The sequence below is a fragment of the Bos javanicus genome, chromosome 7 (genome assembly GCF_032452875.1).
Source record: "Bos javanicus breed banteng chromosome 7, ARS-OSU_banteng_1.0, whole genome shotgun sequence".
In the NCBI taxonomy this organism is placed as follows: Eukaryota; Metazoa; Chordata; class Mammalia; order Artiodactyla; family Bovidae; genus Bos; species Bos javanicus.
Genome location: NC_083874.1, coordinates 67,992,503 through 68,012,481, shown reverse-complemented (window position 1 = coordinate 68,012,481; position 19,979 = coordinate 67,992,503). Strand labels below are relative to the sequence as shown.

At 41.9% G+C, this 19,979-nt stretch overlaps 1 long non-coding RNA gene across 1 annotated transcript; it reads right to left on the bottom strand.

The window, feature by feature from the left end:
* Window positions 1-409: 409 nt before the first annotated feature.
* LOC133252056 (uncharacterized) lies at window positions 410-19,740 on the bottom strand. Its single transcript, XR_009737795.1, has 3 exons — window positions 19,646-19,740; window positions 19,016-19,085; window positions 410-660 (listed from the first exon to the last, which is right to left on the bottom strand). It is a non-coding gene; the product is annotated as an uncharacterized LOC133252056 (long non-coding RNA).
* Window positions 19,741-19,979: the final 239 nt, after the last annotated feature.

The following is a 19,979-nucleotide window of genomic DNA, read 5'->3' as shown; positions in this document are numbered from 1 at the left end:
CAAATGAAAATGAATGAGTGGAATTACATTTAACCAGAGAGGAATTACTGGCTACCACAAAGAGCCCTTTATCAGAAAACTTGGATTCTATTTTCTTTCTATTACTTAAAAGACTTGTGTACTCTGTGGCCTCCAGGGCCTTGTCTTTAAAATAGCACCTCATAATACTGCTTCTGCTTAAAGATTTGAAACTATCAGGTCCTTATGGTTAAATCTGTGTCTTATTTGTCTTCACTCCCTGAGCCCAGAATGTAGAATTCCTACATGCCTAGAGTATAAGAGATGACAAACACTAGTTGGAGTGAAACAGATGTTTGGTGAAGCAGGTAGTTGGACCATATAATGGTAAAAACCCTTAAAACTGGAAAAACTTGTCATCCAGCCAAATTGCCACTATGTAGACGGCCTTTTGGTTTAGATGGGGGTCTTTTGATTCCAAATAATGGAAGACTCAACAGAAATTGCCTAAAGCCCCAAAGGGAATTTACTGGCACATTGATGTGCCTTGTTCAGGGGCTCAAACCACGTCAGAGATCCAGGGTTTCTCTTTATGTCCACTTGCCTTCTGCCTGACTGGTTCTCTTATCAGTCAGGCTTCACCCATTTGTAGCTTGGTGACTAACATTGGCTTCAGGCTCCTGTCCTCACAGTTCAAAGCAGCTGCAAAGACAGAATTGATTCCATTAGCTATTGCTGCCTAAGTTCGTGGGTGCTCAGTCATGTCCAACTCTTTGCGACCCCATGGACTGTAGCCTGCCAGGCTCCTCTCTTCATGGAATTTTTCAGCAAGAATACTGGAATGTGTTGCCATTTCCTCCTCTCGGGAATATTCCAGACCCAGAGATGGAACCTGCTTCTCTTTTGTCTCCTGCGTTGCAGCAGATTCTTTACCTTGCAATTCTTTACCACTAGCGCCACCTGGGAAGCCCCTTAGCTATTGCTAGTAATGAGTATTCGACTCACTTGCTGTAAGGAGAGATGCTATGAGCATCAGTGCTGTACAAAAACACATCCAGAGAAGTAAAGACATGGCAGGTCAAGTGGAGTTCTCTAATGCTCTTAGTTTTGGAGTCTCCCATGTTCATATTGGTTTAATAAATTCAGAAAGCATGCTGGTCATAAAGAGAGGTACATTTTCTGAAGTAATCAGCTTCTTCCAGGAGTTACCTATAAATTACATACAATACTGCCAAGCCAGCCTAGAGAGCAGAGAGGCTAGGGAAAAGAAATTGGCTTATATGGAGAAATGGTGTCTTTCTGGATGTGAACAAGCTTTCTCTAAACTCAGATTCACTTATTTTTCAAGCACTTTCTAAGAGAAAATATGAAAATAGTGGCATGTTCACCACAAACTTCTCAGCTTATTTCTGGGATATTATTTGAGAATATTAAAATTGAAGAATTATGTCACAGATTACGTTTTTAATGAACTTTGAAGGAATACTATACAATTGATAAAGTGATTGATATTTTCAGATCTTTCTATTATTTCTTTTGCTCTGAATTTTCTCAAAACCATATCTTTGTCAAGTTACAAATTTGGATCGTGTTAAAACATTTGAACATGAACCAACATAGAGTATCTGAAAATAATCATAATTTGTTTTATATAACAAGGATTAATTTGTTTCAAATTATGCTCATCTGTAGTAATATTAAATGCTACATTATATTTTCTAACCTAAAGTAGGAAGCAATAGTTTACCTTACTTAAAGAAATGTTTTGAAGCATATTTGGTAACTTCGAAGTTAAAAGAAAAGCTCAAAAAGTCTGCAGAAATGTAGGAGCTGGATTATCTCTGGGGAGCTCAGTCTAAAACCTTAAACCTTGTTTTCTGGATACTGAATCTGGAAAATTCAGCTCTTCAAATTTAAATTCGTCAAAGAGGGAATTAATTGGGTGATATTAGATGAATGACGTTTTAACCCTTGCTAAGGTAAGAGTGTCAGTATGATAGCCAAACATAGGACCTGCATGGGATGAAGTGAGACTGTTCTTTAGAAGAGAGAGATTTTAAAAGACATAATTAAATACAGAGATATACCATACTTGTGCACTGGAAAATTTAATATTATTGCAATGCTAGTTCTGCATTTCTCCACAAGTTGATCTGTGGTTTTAATGCAATCACAACCAAAATGACAGAGGACTTTTTGCTGTTGTTGTTGTTTATTTATGGAAATTGACACACATCTGAAATTTATATAAAACACAAGTAAGAAAAGCCAAAACAATCTAGAAAAAGAATGTTGAAGAGCTCATACTACCTAATTTAGTATAAGCTACAGAATCAAGACAGTATACTATTCATTTAGTATCCTATTAGCAAAAGAACTGACATGTTGAATGGTAGCACAAAGTAGTAAATCCAAAAAAGGACTCAAGCATATATAGCCAGCACACATATAGACTCAGTTGACTTTTGATGAGGGTGTCAAGGCAGTTTGAATGGGGAAAAGAAGTCTTTTTTTTCTACAAATGGTGCTGGGAAAACCTTATTATTTTTTTTTTTAAAGAAATTGTCTCCACCTCATACCACACAGGAAATTAATTTAAAATAGATCAGAGGCTAAAAATTAAAACCTTAAAGTACTAAACTTCTAAAAGAAAATAATTTGGGATAATTATAATCTTTTTAAACTCTAAAAGCTCTTTCCTTTTCTCTGATTTTTCCTATTAGTGTGGTTTCTCCCTTCCTTCTCTTTTTTCTTAGAAGATACTAGTTTTTTTGTTTGTTTGTTTGTAGTCTGTTTTCTTCTGTGCTCTCTGTTGTCTTTATATCTTTTTCACACTGTATACTCTCCTGATCTCAGAGATCCTCAGTCCTCCATTCATATCTCAAAGTGATGGCCTAAACACTAATTAGGAGGGGTGCATAGATGACTGAGACTCTTAATCTGATGACTTTATTGAAAGGGGATTGGGTATATTGTTGTGGGGAGTCGCAAATCTCAGTATCTTTGAGTGTTTTATTTGGGCCATTCAGTTTTCTCAGAGATTACATTCCCCAGGTTTGGAGTGGGGAGTGGGGTGGGAAAAGGATTCCACAGTTTATTGAGCAATTCAGTGGAAAGATTTTCTCTGAATCCCTTTGTTTCCCTCCCTTCCCCACTGTTTCTGGCTTCTCTGAGTCCAGAGCCTCACCCAAGATTTGTATTTTCATGCATACTTCAGTGCGAGAAATTTGAAAATTTAAGGCTCAATTGGCTGGTTACTATCAAATGAAAATTTTTTTTAAAATCTTAAACATTTGTGCATCCTTAAATTCCCACTCTGGTATAGATAGGAGTTAGCCACTGGGGGTGCATTGCCCTAAAGGTCACAGATCAAAGGAGTGTGCAGTGATTAAGATCAAGGGCTTTGGCATCAGAAAATCTTGGTTCAGCTCTGTTTCTACATTTTTGCTGTGAATATTTTTACTTGGTTCCCTTAAGCTTCAGTTTCCTCAAGCTTCAGTTCCCTCAACTGTTAAATGGGAAAAATAATTATATTTATTTCTTAGGGTTGTGAGAATTAAATAATACATCTATATCACATAGCAGAGTGCCTGACATAAAGTTAAGCCTTCAATGATTAATGATGATGAGATAAATCTGTTTAAGAAAATACATCTGGTTGATGAACACTGATTTGATTCCTCTGAGTCTGTGGTCCTGGATATGTTGTTGAATCCATAGAGTCCAGAAGAGCCATAAATATCACCTAGTTCAAGCCCTGAAATCTGGTCCATGAAATGTGTGCTCTTCCCCATCAAGTGGTTTCACTAAAGTGGTGGAATTGGGCCCAGACCTTGGCTTGTTTACTACCTGAGCCTGTCTGGTAACTATCACCATATGCTTCCTCTATTGAACCTCTTCTTTCCTTGCCCAATAAACTCTAATGGTATTTTTGGTTTATGATATGGTTGATAGCAGCCCTGCTTTTATTTCTCCATTATCAGGGCAAGGAGGCCAAGGGGCTGGGTAAGGGAGAATCCAGTATGGGAGCAGAACCAAATTCCTGCCTAATTTTCCTTTGGCTCCATGAGGAGTCTGTGTTTAACTACTGCCAGCAGGGAGAGTTAATTGCATTCGAGTGTGAATTGCACAGTAGCCAGGAGGACCATGGCTGATGCACAGTTTATGAGCAAGCATACACACAGCATAGGTGCTCATGTATGTGTGGGAAACCCCCAACATGCGTGGACAGCAGTGTCCATGCATGCCCACACCATCACTCCACGTGTCTGCATACACATTAATGGCCAGGAGGAAAGTGCTCAGCACATTTGATCATACATCTCAGATTGAGGGAGGCCATTCAGGAGAAAGAAAGGGAAGATTATGAGGCAGAAAGAGAAATGAAACCTAGAGGTTCTGCCCTGTCAGCATTAACTGGAATGTAAGAAATAGAATTTGGACAGACAGACAAACTCCTGACATCTGCCAACAGCTAAAATGTTCAAAGGGTTTCTAATTCTCTAGCTGGTGATTGAACTTGGGTGGGTTTACCTGAGTAAGAGTTCTCAGTCTTTCCATCCAGGAGTCCCAGGAGGCTTGGCACCCTGTGATGAATTTTCATGGCTGATCTGTAAAGCCAAAGTCCATGCATTCCTGCATCCACTCAGCTTCTCTTCTTGGAGGGTCTCTCCCTTTATTTGTGATACACTGTTTATCCCGAGACTGGTTTGGATGTTTTAGGGTGGGGATATTTATGTTCATACCAGAAATGATAATCGAAGACACAGAGATATGGACTCGGATAACATGGGAAAAAGAAATTGCCTTTGCAGGTGTTGCTAGCACTGCCAGAACAAGGGGAATTTGTTCTGCTGAGAGCTCTTATTATAATTCTTATTTTTCTCTTTTTTTAGGAGTTTTTGCTTGCTTCTTGGTTCATTTTATTTTGCTGGGGGTCAGGCATCAAGGTGAAGTTTACCTTTTCCGCACATCATTTCCAGGCTTTGGAAGATGCAAATGTACACACTCAGTGTGGGCCAGAATAGACCGTCACATGCTGATGCTATAGGGTGAGATGCTCTGAACTGAGCTGCAGTCACATCTTGGTTATTATCTTTTGACACTGACATCTATGGCCCTTCCAGATAAGAAAAGAGGAACATGGATAGGGCCAGTTTTAATAATCCATGACTCTAGGATGAGACAGTATCTAATGCCCTTTGCAGTTTTAACAGTTCATAATTCCTGCACATGAATCTTTCAGATGTGCTGCATGAGAAAACACCTGTATTCCAAAAAACAAGCCCTTGTCCTGCTGCTCTCTGTTCCTTTCTGTCCTCTGTGACTCCATGCATCCTCAGGTCTCCATGTAAGCCAGGCTTTTCCAGTCCACCTACAGCTGCCAAACTGGTCTGCATGTGTCTACTGTCTTCCCTGGAGGTCCCCCATCAGAGAACTTGTCACCCTGAGGTAATTATTCATTGAACTGCTTCTCTCCCCAGATACCCTGTGGTAGCTAATGGAATGAAAGCAGTTCCTGTCACTTTCTCATCTTTTTCCCTGGTCTATATATTCTCCTATGGGCTGGAGGTGTGGGGAAAGGTTTGGTGATGGCTGGACACTGAGCGGGCTTCTCCAACCCTCCTTGAAGAAGGCTGTGCCTGGTGGCTAATCTGTTTGCTTTGCTTTTGTGCCTTTTCTGAAGGTAGTGACTGCTCGGGCTTATCAAAGATCAGAGCTAAATGTGCTCTTAAAAGTTGCAAAATCAAACTCTTCACTATGTAGATGACGAAATTGAGACCCAGATTGGGGAAAGGCCTTGATTAAGTTCACCAGCTAAAGAAGGAACCCAGTTGGCCCCAGAACCCAGGTTGTACCCACCATTCTGGGTAATTCCTGAAAAGAGAAATTGATTTAGCACCATTGATTCCTGCACTCCAGGATAATTTTGCAGCTGAAAAGAACAGTTTCTTTTCTATTTCTAAATTCTGATATGCTTGGTGATTTGTACTAATAGCTTATTTGTTTCATGTGGCCTTTAATGCTCCACCTCATGTGAACCTGAGAACTATTTCTGAGGTGAACATGATCTCTCCCCTTTCCTGCATAATGAGGTCAGGATTATTGTGGCTTTCCTCCAGAGAACACAAAAGCAGTGACTGACAGAATGAGGTTTTCATTGTAAGCATAATGTTTTTTTTTCTGCCACACTTGCTTCCTTTTTTAATGTTGATTTTTAATCAAATGAGTAATACAGAAACACCCTTTGTATAACAATTAAAATGTTATAAAGCTAAAATCCTCTTTGACTACTACCCTCAAGCCCAGTCTCTTTCCTCTGATCAAGGAGATGCTGACACAGTGAGTTGAGTGTATGTCCTGTCAGGCACTTTTCTATACATTTACTTTTATATGTCTGTGCCCGCAAATCCTGAAAACTAGTTTATTTTTCTCTTAATGGTTTTGTATTTTAGGTGAAGTTTTGAAGTCTCCCTCTCTATGTGATGTTTTGAAGTCTCCTGTTTTCAGTAAGGCTTGGAGTTTTCACACAAATGGATACAAATCTGTCTAATTCTCTTATCCTTGTACATGTGGTTCCTTGGAAGAACTGTGCCATAGGTAAGCCACTCCCCGTATACACATATTCATTCCATCCCCACACATATGACACTGCTGGTAACATTTGCAAATATGTTTCCTTGTGCACGTGTGCTTTTCTAGAACAGATAACAAACCATAAAATTGCTCTGGCTTCGCTAGGTCATGTGCATGTCAATTAACCAAAACTGCCAAATTGCCCCAGAGTGTGGCTGTACTAATTCATACCCCATTTCACTCCAGGAGGCCAAGTCATTTCCTAGGCCTCTGCCAGGCCAATACTTGCTATATCAGTGTTCTAAATTTTTTCCAGTCTAGTAGGTTATATTTACTGGCTGCTCATTTTTCCTTATCTATGAATGGGGGACTTAAATAGATACTCCTCCAAAGAAGATGCACAAATGACCAATAAACAGATGAGAATAGGATCAACATCATTAGCCATTAGTGAAATACAAATCAACACCAAGAGATATCACTTCACACCGACTAGAATGGCTATTTTTTTTTTTTTTAAGGAGAGTAACAAGTGTTGGTGGGGATGTAGAACAACTGGAACCCTTGTACATTGGTGGTGGGAATATAAAATGGTGCACCCACGGAGGAAAATTGCATGGTAGTTCCTCAAAAAGCTAAACATAGGATACCCCATGACCCGACAATCTCATCTCTGGTGTAAAACTCCAAAATTCTTAAGCAGGGACTTTAACAGATACTGTACACCAGTGTTCATTGAAGCATTATCCACAATACCCAAACAGTGGGAAAAAAACCAAGTGTTATTCAACAGATGAATGGATAAATAAAACATGCTGTGTACATATAAAGGAATGTTATTCATCCAAAGAAAGGAATGGAGTTCTGATACATGCTACGACATGCATGAAACTTAAAACATTACAGTATGTGAAATAAGTCATATGTAAAAGGACAAATATTATATGATTTCACTTATATAAAATATCTAGAATAGGCAAATTCAGAGAGACAGAAGGTAGAATGGTGGTTGCCAGGGGCTGAGGGAAGAGGGAATGGGGAGTTATTACCTAACAGTTACCAAGTTTCTGTTTGGGATGATGAAAAGAGTTTGGAAATAGATAATGTACATATTGTTGTACAATACTGTGAATGTAATTATACCATTGAATTATACAGTAACATGGATAAAATGGAAAATTTTATGTTATATATATATTATGGCATTTTTTTAAAAGTTAGAATCCAGGTAGAAACCAGAGCATTTTTCATAGAGGCTTCATCATTTGGTGGAGGTGGAAAGCCCCCACTATAAACTAAGATATACAAGATGGATTTAAAATTCAAATAGAAAATAGCCCAGTTAATATTAACATAAACATTCAATGCATTGTCTACATTGCACATTCCTGATGTTCTAAAATCATGATTCAGGTTCAAAATGGTGCCCTTACCATGGTCCAAGATTCTCCATCATACTGGAAATCCAAAGAGGTGACTGGTACCAAAGACATAAATGAAAGGCAGGAAAGGACAGAAGATGATAACCATCAGCAGATGCACAGAAGCCACAGAGTGCCAGCATCACCTCAGAGTAATTTATGACGAAAAACAGAATGAAGCCAAAAGCCAAATCTCAGAGGCGTTCCAAGAAAATTGCCTGTGAACCAGGAGTGATAGCTGAGAGTAAGAACCACAGACAAAGTGGGCAACGCCCTGGAGTTGACCATGGTAAACCACAGAAGAGCAAAATCAGGGCCAAGCACCGGGCCCAAAGATAAACAAGGGTAAAGCAGCGTCAGAGTTCAGAAGAGGCTGGTGATGCAGAGGGGTCAGGAGCTGGGATGGGTAATAGAAGAACTGTGGAACATGGGCAGCCACCCTAGAGTGTCTGTTGCCCCCTGCTTCAGAACTCCACCTGGGGAGGTTATAAAAAACACAGGTAACAGGACCCAATTCCATATTCATACACTCAGCATCTCCTGGAGGTTGGAACCAGGTATATGCATTTTTAATATGTTCTCAGATGGTTCTGAAGCTCCTTAGAGTATGAGAAATGTAGATAAGGGGACATTCCCACAGCCTCTTAGATAGACCACCAGTCCCTAGGTTCAACATTAGCTCACAGGATCAATCTTCATCGGGGGCAGGCAGGTCCTGCCAGCAAGCTTTGATAAACACAGACTCTGAGCTTGTAGGGCTGGAGAGGGAGCTATGACAGCAGCACCTCCTAGCGCCTACTAGTCATGGAGCACCCACCCCATGCCATGCTTTCCTGGCATTGCTACATTTAATGCTTACTTATGAGGAGAGTCCCATGATCAGTCCCACTTTATAGATGATGAAGCTGAGACTAACAGAAGCAAAGCAGTGTATCCTGGGCCTCCTGGAGCAGCTTCAGGTTCTGGGCCGGTTTGACTCCAAGACTCTTTGCATACACCGAGGTGTTACAAAATGTTTCAGACATCGTTTTAAAAAGTTGGGGGAAGAAAAATGTGGAAGATCAAAGAGGAGATTGCAGTATTAGTTGATGGTGAGTCTTTGGTTAATGTAAAAAAATGTTTTTCACAGCAAGCCTAAGGCATTAATGGGGAAGCAAGACTCTGCTGTCTTTTCTTGATCCTCCAGCCAGAGGTATTATCAAGTTACATAATCTCTCTTTTTTTTTTTTTTTAATCTCAGTGAAGAAGCATCTGAGATTAAGTTTGGGAAGAGATTGAAAATCAAAGTTCAGAGGAATAGATTAAAATGATGCAAAGGCATCCTGAATCACGAGGGGAAAAAATGACAGGACTTTGTTGATGGAGCTGCTGAAGGAAGATAAGACACTGAAGGCATCTCAGAGGGAAAAGGGGCCTGGGTTGGGAAAGAGAACCGAGCAGAAGGAAGAGATAACCGGGTGGAGAGCAGAGATAAGAGGCAGGGTGAGGCAAGGCCAGGGAGGAAGACCAGACTGGATTTTCTAGTCTGGAGTCTGTCCAGGACTCTGCCTTTCTCTTTCTTGTTTGTCTCTCAGAATATATCTTAAAAGGGAGGAAGGAGGCCATCTTTGTAGTATATTTCTACTATATCTTAAATGTTCAATTCTGATACTCGGTCTCTGTGCCTGAAAACATAGTCACATTTGCTGGTAAATCTAAACTCTCATCTCTTCAAGACCGTGAGACCCAGGACCCGAGACCCTCTGGCATCATGTCCTTTACATGCCCCCCTACTCCCATTTCCAGCAAATTTGGAAAACTTAGCATTGGTCACAGAACTGGAAAAGATCAGTTTTCATACCACTCCTAAAGAAGGGCAATGCCAAAGGATGTTCAAACTACCACACATTTGCACTAATTTCACATGCTAGCAAGGTAATATTCAAAATCCTCCAAGCTTGGCTTCAATAGTACATGAATGGAGGACTTCCAGATGTTCAAGCTGGATTTAGAAAAGGCAGAGAAAGCAGAGATCAAATTGCCAACATCCATTGGATCTCAGAAAAGCAAGAGAATTCCAAAAAAACATCTACTTCTTCATTGGTTACACCAAAGCTTTTGACTGTGTAGATCACAACAAACTGGAAAATTCTTAAAGTGATGGGAATACCAGACCACCTTACCTGCCGCCTGAGAAACCTGTATGCAGGTCAAGAAGCAACAGTTAGAACCAGACATGGGACAACAGACTGGTTCAAAACTGGGAAAGGAGTATGTCAAGGCTGTATATTGATACCCTGCTTATTTAACTTATATGCAGAGTACATCCTTTGAAATGCCAGGCTAGATGAAGCATAAGGTAGAATCAAGATTGCTGGGAGAAATACCAACAACCTCAGATATGCAGATGACACCACCCTTATGGCAGAAAGTGAAGAAGAACTAAAGAGCCTCTTGATGAAGATGAAAGTGGAGAGTGAAAAAGCTAGTTTAAATCTCAACATTCAAAAAATGAAAATCATGGCATCCTGTCCCATCACTTCATGGCAAATAGATGGGGAAACAATGGAAACAGTGGCAGACTTTACTTTCTTGGGCTCCAAAATTACTGCAGATGGTGACTGCAGCCATGAAATTAAAAGACACTTGCTCCTTGGAAGAAAAGCTATGACCAACCTAGAGAGCATATTAAAAAGCAGAGACATTACTTGAAATTGTGAGTACCAGATTGTTGGATGACATCACTGACTGAATGGACATGAGTTTGAGCAAGCTCTGGGAGATGGTGATGGACAAGGAAGCCTGGTATGCTGCAGTCCAATGGTGCCTCAAAGAGTTGGACACTACTGAACAACTGAACAGCAACAACTACAACAACAACCCATTTCCAGGTTGGTTTCAGACAGATGTAGGCAGAAAGAACACCTGATTTTACTGAGGTTATTAGGGGGAGACCTACGACTCCCAGCTGACTATCCTTCCCACCTCACACACTAGCATAATCCCTTGGAGGTCACCCCAGCACTTTGTGTGCCTGAAGGGGCCAGAGCACAGCACAGAACCTTCGGCTTTGGAGCTGCTCCACAGCTTGAGTCTCAGCTCGACTGCAGATGAGTTACCCTGTGTATCTGAGCTCCCATTTCCTCATCTCTCAAACAGGGATAAGACTGGAAGCTCCCTCACAGAGAGATTGATATGGTGAAACAAAATAATGCACGTACAGTGCTTAGGGCAGTGCCTGGCACACAGAAGTGCTCAAATCGTGTTCGTCTGACTGCTGGTCCTGTTAGTAGGTCCAAGTGCAAAGCTGGGTGCACATGGCAGGAACCCCATGAAGATGATATTGACCCCCTGGGTTGAGGATGCTTGATTCTAGTTATATTTCATTCAACGTAGAGGGAACCAGGGGTGTCACTGGACCCCTCTGTGCTTTCCTTTCTCTCCTTTATAAAATGGAGCTATGCCCTTCCTCTAACAGACTGCTGTGTGTTTAAAAATGCTTGGGACAGTGTGAGACAGCATAGAAATACAGAAGTGGTAATTTCCATTACTCTGTCACTGCACTTTTACCAAGCTGACCACTGACTACTGAGCTTATCAAACTTCCTGTAGCTAAGAATTATTCAGTTCAGTTCAGTTCAGTAGCTCAGTTGTGTCTGGCTCTTTGCGACCCCAGGAAGCATGCCAGGCCTTCCTGTCCATCACCAACTCCTGGAGTTCACTCAAACTCAAGTCCATCGAGTCGGTGATGCCATCCAGCCATCTCATCCTCTGTCGTCCCCTTCTCTTCCTGCCCCCAATCCTTCCCAGCATCAGAGTCTTTTCCAATGAGTCAACTCTTCCTATGAGGTGGCCAAAGTACTGGAGTTTCAGCTTTAGCATCATTTCTTCCAAAGAAATCCCAGGGCTGATCTCCTTTAGGATGGACTGGTTGGATCTCCTTGCAGTCCAAAGGGACTCTCAAGAGTCTTCTCCAACACCACAGTTCAAAAGCATCAATTCTTTGGTGCTCAGCTTTCTTCACAGTCCAACTCTCACATCCATACATGACTACTGGAAAAACTAGTAAAAAGAGTTATTAGTTGCTATAATTTGCCTTCACCTTCTAAGGTGGAATGTTTGCTCCTTCCTGCATTGACCTGGATACTGGCATCAAAGGCAGAGCTGCAAGGATGTGTGCAGGCAGAATTCCAAACTTTCATTCTTTTTTCTCTCATCATTCTTTTTGCTTCTCAGGTACATTAGAAATGATTCAAGTCTCTATATTATGCATTTAGCCTAATAAAGACAGAAATGGCTTTATAGACTATAAGCTGTCTGGAAATGAGGACTAATTCATTCTTAGACCCCAGTACACAGTAGGGCCCTTGGCACGTAGGAGACATCCAGCATACTTTTGTCAGATGAATGAATGTGGTTGAAATCAAGATTGTTTACCCAACAGCCATTCCCAGTTTCTTCCATACAGACTGATCCTAAGTTTTGGCTGAATGGCAATGTGCACAGCCTGTAATGATTCTTGTAAAATAGTTCCAGGCAGCTCAGTCCCCCATGCTAAAGAATGGGTCTGTGACCCAATGAAATGAATGGGCAGTGAAATATATGGGGAAGTCTTCTGGTTGATTCTAGGAAATATTTCTCTTTTGGATAAAAGGTAAGTGTCATATTAGGGGAAAAGTCCCATTTCCCATCTTCTTTTTCCTTCCTGCTTGGTATGCTTTTGTGGATGCGTGTACTAGAGCTGTGGCAGCCATCTTGGGACCAAGGAAAGTCAGAGAGACTCTAACACCTCATTGTCAACTAAAGAATGTCACTCCCCATCTGGCTCAATGAGGATTGAGTAACTGCTCCTCCAGCTTCTGTCCTTCAGCATAGCCAAAGGAAGTTCAGGGTGGAGATCAGGAATGAGGTGCTCCGTGTCTGGGGAAAAGGGCAGAACAGGCCTTCAGAGGGATATGTTCAGGAGAAAATTTTTGAACCAGGATTCTTGCATTTTCACATACTTAGAAAAGCACTAAAACCATTAACTAAGGTGTCTGTTCCCTGTGACTAGCAGTGACCTTCTACAGAGATGTGTGCTTGGTTGACAAATTCTTTCACCAAATTCACACATACATGGGACTCCCATTATGTTTAGGTACCAGAGGGCACAGGGTTGCCCTTTGACCAAGCTCCTTGTTCTGCACAAAGGTTTCCAATGAACCCTTCCTCCATGTTTGTCTTATCTTAGTGCTATCTCCTCATTGTCCCTCTCATATCTCTGAACAGATTAATGGCACCACCTTGTCCCCGCAGACATTCCTTCTCTGTTGATCTTTGAAGTTTTCTCATTATCACTTTCCACAGACCAAATATTATATCTTGGTTTTTAATTACTTTAATGGGTCTCATCCACAGCAGTTGGGACATTGAAGTCATTACCTTGTCTCCTCAGATCTTCCTGAGCAATCTTATTGATCATTTCTTGGAGCAAAATCACGTGGGGGTACTAGACCCATGTAAACTTGTAACTTAGCCAAGAGTTATCCTGATTAATTAGCAACATTGCTTTCTGGTGCAAAGCTGCCCTGCCTGTAGACTGTGCTGTGCTGCGTTTAGTCGCTCAGTTGTGTCCAACTCTTTGCAATCCCATGGACTATAGTCTGCCAGGCTCATCTGTCCATGAGGATTCTCCAGGCAAGAATACTGGAGTGGGTTGCCATGCCCTTCTCCAGGGCCCTATAGACTAGTGCTTTGCAAACATGGCTATATAGCAGAATTACCTGAGGTGTTTTCAAAACTCCTGAAGCCCAGGTCTCCTCCATGTCAATTAAACCAAGAGAGCAGAGGGAAATCCAGCTTCAGGATTTCTTTAAGTTCCCCACAAGATTCCAGTATACAGTCACATTTGAATATCAGTGCTTTAGACAAGTACTTCTTGATCTTTAATGTGCATGTGAAACAAGTACTCAAATCTGCACTTGTTTAAATGCAGATTCTGAGGGTCTGGGATTCCACTGATATTCTGCATTCCTGGTGAGCTCCAAGGTGATGACAATAGTTGTCTGAGGCCCACATTTTGCAGAGAAAGGGTCTTGAATCTAGATTTAGTAGTCTATACTAATGCTGGATCTGAAATTAAATTCCCCTTAGGTCCAATTGCAAAGTCACAGGAAAAAAGAAAATATATTGCCTGCAATAAAGCCAAGAGCAGGGGCACTGAATTGAAAAAGTCAGAAGAGTGTTGTTGATCTCCAATTTAGTTATGGACTTGGGTTGACAAATTAGCCCACTTTATGGGGGACTGAGGGAGGTTTTCAAATGCCAGGATTTTGAGTCTTAAAACTGGAACATGTTGGTCACCATAGTTAGAAGCAGCATTCCAAAGAGCAACAGCCAAGTTTTGCACTTCAGCGTCTGGTTCCTCTTTCTGGGAGGAGGAGGGAGTGCAATAGGGTCAAGTGTTGTTAGGAAAGACCGCTTAAGGAAAAGAAATGAGAGTTGCAGGCCCAACAAGAACTTAAAGAATGTGACTTCAAAAGAGTAAAGAATCACGCAGACCCAGATGGAATTAGAAAATTTCAAGGACAATATTATCACATGGCTGTAGAGATAAGTCTAGGGTACAAGGTTTAGGTTTCTGCTCTAGCATTCCTTTCCTGTGTTTTCTGGGGTAACTTATTCCCTGTCTCTGGGCCTCAACTTCAGGAGCTAAGAAATGGGTGTTGAGTCGAAGGATGTGAAGGGTCTTTCCTGCTCCCATACCCCCTAGCTCCTTATGCAACATGGATAATACTACCACTGCAGAAGTACATCTTTAGTACAATTAGAAAATGAACCTTCTGATTTGGGAGCAACCATCTCCAGGGCTCCCCAGGCACCTCCACAACAGCATTAGCATTTATCATATTCAGGAACACTTCCCTTTTCTGGCCTCTGATGTTCAGAGAGCCAAGAACTCATAGTGCTTTTTTTCCTTAAGACTGTAACATGTATACAAATCTAAATGAAACTCTATCTCAGATACAACTTTTTGGTTACAAGTGGCTTCTTCTTTCTGTTCTTGCTTCCACAACAGGCACCCACTTCTCAACATTTTTTCTTTAAATGGACAAAGAGTCTCCCCAGCTACCCATTGCAGGATTCCTGTTAACCTTTCATTAAGCTTGCTAACAGCTGGCTTCAGCTCTTTATAACTTAGTTCAGTACATTCCCATTTCAATGGGTCTCACCTGGCTTCATTAAGGTTGCTGCCAGCTTCTCCACTAGCAGCTTCCTCCACAAATGCAAATAGACTCTGAGTAAATAATATGGGAGCAGGGGAAGACTAAACTATAAAGGGATTGGCATTGGAGAACCAGGGCCTCCCCTGTGGCTCAGTGGTAAAGAATCTGCCTGCCAATGCAGGACCTGGGCTCTATCCCTGGGTCTGGAAGATCTCCTGGAGAAGAATAATGTCATCCCAGTCGAGTATTCTTGCCTGGGAAAACCCATGGACAATGGTGCCTGGCAGGCTACAGTCCATGGGGCCACAAGAGTCAGACAGGCTTTAGCAACTAAACCACCACCACAGGGAAGTGATTCTCTCTTCTGGTCCCCCAACACAGTGGATACTAGGGAGTTGTTTATGCTGCTGCTGCTAAGTCGCTTCAGTCGTGTCCAACTCTGTGTGACCCCATAGACAGCAGCCCACTAGGCTCCTCTGTCCCGGGATTCTCCAGGCAAGAATACTGGAGTGGGTTGCCATTTTCTTCTCCAATGCATGAAAGTGAAAAGTGGAAGTGAAGTCTCTCAGTCGTGTCCGACTCTTAGCGACCCCATGGACTACAGCCTACCAGGCTCCTCCCAGGGAGTTGTTTATAGATGCTACCAATTCATCCTGATGGCACAGAGAGGGAAAGAAGAACCAGTACCCCAACTGCCTGCTCTGATCAAGGAGTCTCAGGGTAAGAATTCTGGATGTATTCATTCTTTATCCTGTGACTCCCACCCTCCACCCCCTAGACCTTTGAATCTCACACTGGCTGCCTTGTTTCAGTTTGTGGCCATCCAGTTCGAGGATGTTATTTACTAAGTGTGGTGTGAGTGCCTGTAAGTAGACACACAACATTCCATGTCAGTTTAGGCCACTTCATTCCCACGTCTTCATTCCTCCATATCAGCTGCCTGGCCTCTGAGTTCCCCACTGCAGCCTGGGGCAGAGCCTAAGGGTGTTTCCTCTAAGTCCCCTTGTGTGGAAAATAGGAGACAGGAATCTCATATCTGCATTTGGAAGATTCCTCTGCCACAGCATGGAGGACAAATTGGAGAGGGAAAGGAGCTTAGTTGGTGAGTGTAGTTAGAAGCTACCCTAAGAATCCAGCAGAAAGTAATGTTAGCTTGACTGAGAGCTGATGACTCCACTGGAACCTTGGGCACCAGTTGCTGGAAACTCTGCCCCTACTCCCCACTCCACCTCTGTGGTCACGCCAATCATCCTGGGGCCCTGGTTACAGAAGAGTCTTTTCTTAACATTTCTACCCTCCTCTTAGGGATTATATGCAGCCAGAGTTCTCAAACTCTAAGACTCATCTTAATCACTTGTTAAAATACAGATCACTGGGCTCCAACCTGGGGTTTCTGAGTCAGTAGGTATGGATGGGCTTCTCAGGTGACTCAATGGTAAAGAACCTGCCTGCCAATGCAGAAGACATAAGAGACATGGGTTCAATCCCTGGGTCGGGAAGATCCCCTAAAGGAGGGTATGGCAACCCACTCCAGTATTCTTGTCTGGAGAATCCCATGGACAGAGGAGCCTAGCTGGCTACAATCATAGGGTCACAAAGAGTTGGACATGACTGAAGTGACTTGGCAAGCAAGCAAGGTGTGAGGTGGGGACAAGAATGTGTGCCTAACAAGTTCCATGTGATGCTCAGGCTGCTGGTCTGAAGTGCCCTGTTTGAGAACCACAGAGTGACAGCAGTGGTTCTCAGCCCTGGTTGCATGTTAGAACCACCTGGAGCATTAAAAATAAACAAATAAAATAAAATCAGATGCCCCGGCTACACTCAGACCAATCACAAAAGAATCTCCTAAAGGGTGGGACTCAGGAATTGACATTTAAAAAAAATTCTCCGGGTAATTACAGTGTTCAGCTAAGGTTGAGAGCTACTAGGCTGGAGGCTACTAGGAGGTTATTATTAGTTGTAAAACACTATGATTATGCATTTAAGTGTTTATAAATCTGACCAAGGCGTTTTAGAAACATACTTAGTAAAGACTGAAGATGGTCTCTTGCAAAGATACTCATTGAGCTGAGATGTTCCATTTAGGGGGTATGATATTTGCTGTCATCTCTTCTAGTCAGACCCAAGTCGATGGTGGTATTGGTGGTGGTTTGGGAGGGTGGGTAGGGAGCATGAGCTAAGTTAGGAATGGGGTTGTCTCATTAACCCACAAAATATTAAAACCTGACTGTCTGTACAAGGTCATCTAGTCCCAACCCATTTTCCAGATGGGGACACTGAAGCCCTGTACCTGATTCTAGATCCATCGCCCCCCAACCACCCATCCCCAGGTTCTAAATCTCAATTGAGCCTGCTGGTCATTTCCAGTATTTTGAGTTAACACAGAGAGGAAAGCCAAGCCTAATAAAGAAGCAACCCGTGTGCTGCTAGTTATTTCCTTCCTTCCTTCCTTACTAGTCCAACCCTGCCTCTCCTCTTGGCACCAGGTGAGCCAGGCAGAGGGCTGGCCGCCCTGGGCAGGTGGTTCTCCAAGTGCTTGGGTGAGAGGGGGTGCTTTTATTAACTGCTCTATTTGTGTGAACCAACAATGGAGGGATCTAGAGGCTGTAGTGGTCAAGTGATAAGACTGGTACTTTTTCCCTCTCTTGAAGTAATGTCAAGAGAGTCAAAATATAAAGCATGGCTACCTGGAAAGACTGTGCACCTATTTCATGAGTGTGTCTACTGCCCAAACATACCAGGAAGTATTTCCGGCAAATTTCTTTCAGCCCCAGCTGACTTTCCACATTTCTTCCTAGCCAGAGGCCTCTCACTGAGGTGCACATTCTTTCCTTCAGTCAATGACTGCTTGTTTTAACCTCTCTCCATGGTTCCTCATGCTACCGGCTCTGAAAGTGTTCAGTTCCCATGGACTGTACTTAGCGAAACTGATCTGGACTGCCTCACAGTCATAACCATGGCCGGCTCTCTATGAACATCCACATCATTCACCTTAGTGTACTCTGATGAACTCTTAGCTATTTCCAAAATTAAATTTCTCAAGCAAGAATTAAGATGTGACAAAATATGAATGGAAAAATAATAGAAAATCGGGACCTTTTAGAGGTCAGTCAAAATGATGGTGTGATTCCTTTTTGTTTCATTCATTGCTGAGGACAGTCAATAACCCAGGGATGCTCACACCATACCCAGAGTGAGGCACTGAATTCTTAATGCTGGACATAAACAGAGATATAAAAGCAATATAAAGCAAAGTTAACAAGGGTAGGGAAGGGACCATAAATCATGTCCCATAAACAAGGCAGTTTGGAGAAACATGAGGTTTTCCTCTAGGTACCGGAAGCACTGCTACCAGGCAATAGAGAGTTTAGACCTGTTCTTTGTAATCACAGAGTTGAAACAGGGCCAACAGGCAGATGCTATCTGGACATAGACCTTGTTTTAAATATTTCTAAGTCTCAAAAGCGCCCCGAGATTGAATAGACTTCCTTAGGTGTGGTAGTGGGTCCACTGTCACTAAAGGCATTCAAGTATACTGTGGAAGATAACTCAGCAGTGATGCTACATATATTAAACCATGAGACAGACAAAGTGTAGTCTCTAAAGTAACTTTCACTTGGGAAATTAAAGCATGACTGGATTCAGTTCAGTTCAGTTCAGTTCAGTCGCTCAGTCGTGTCCGACTCTTTGCGACCCCGTGAATCGCAGCACGCCAGGCCTCCCTGTCCATCACCAACTCCCGGAGCTCACTCAGACTCACATCACACCAATGTGATAGGTGAGTGTTTGTTTTTTAAACAAAATCTTCCAAGATATATTTTGATGATTCACATGTCATACCCTCATCATCAATCCTAAGAAAAAGAGGTACATTACAGTGTGAAAAGACCATCTTCATCTTCTGTTCCACTGAGGACATTTTTTACTTTCTCCAACATTGTCTAGCCTGTAAAGAGAGAAGAGAGCCTGCTGATGAGAACACCAAGACCAGTAACCAATGGATGCTGCTAAATTACAAAATGACTAACCAAGGGCTGTTTGAGTTAAAATGGCCCAGAGTCCATCCAATCCAAGCCTCTTATTTCACAGATGGCAAAACTGAGGCCACAGGAGATAAAGGGCATTTGCCAATCTAGTATAATAAGGGGATTTAAAGTTTCTATATTAGCAAAACATAAAACCACGATCTTAATGTGTTTCTTTACCAGGAGAATCTCCAAGTATGACTTTGAAAAGTTACCTTGCTAACCCTCAATTTCCTTACTTATTAATATTTACTTGCTAATAGATACTGTGATATTGGTCAATTATTAAGAAAGCAAGGTCTTTATCACAGTTTATACCAAATCCTTTCATTTCTTTTCTAAAAAGCTATGTAGCAGAACAGGTATGCAAAATCCCTTTCCAGAGAGTTTTCAAATTATTTTTTAAAAAAAGACAAAACAAAAAATCTGCTCCCATTGCCTAATTTGGTAGAGGAATTAAAACCCAGGAATGATACTGTACATGTTTTTTCATGTTCGATACCGTTAATGCTCCTTCAATGAACTCCAGTTTAACAATGACCTTTTGAAATGAGTCACCCAGAGTTGAGCAAATAATGGGTAGAATGACACATCACATTCCTTCTTTTGTGTGTCATACTTCTGTCAATAGAACCTGCCACTATATTTGCATTTTGGGCAAATACCACAGTGTTAACCAAGACAGGTTAATGTGAGCTGAATCCCCATATCTTTTTTTTTTACCTCTAAGACCACCTCTCCAACTCTGTATTTAATCAGAATGCAAGCCCAAGGCATTAAACCACTGAGTAGTGCTTAATCATTTGTACCAGCTT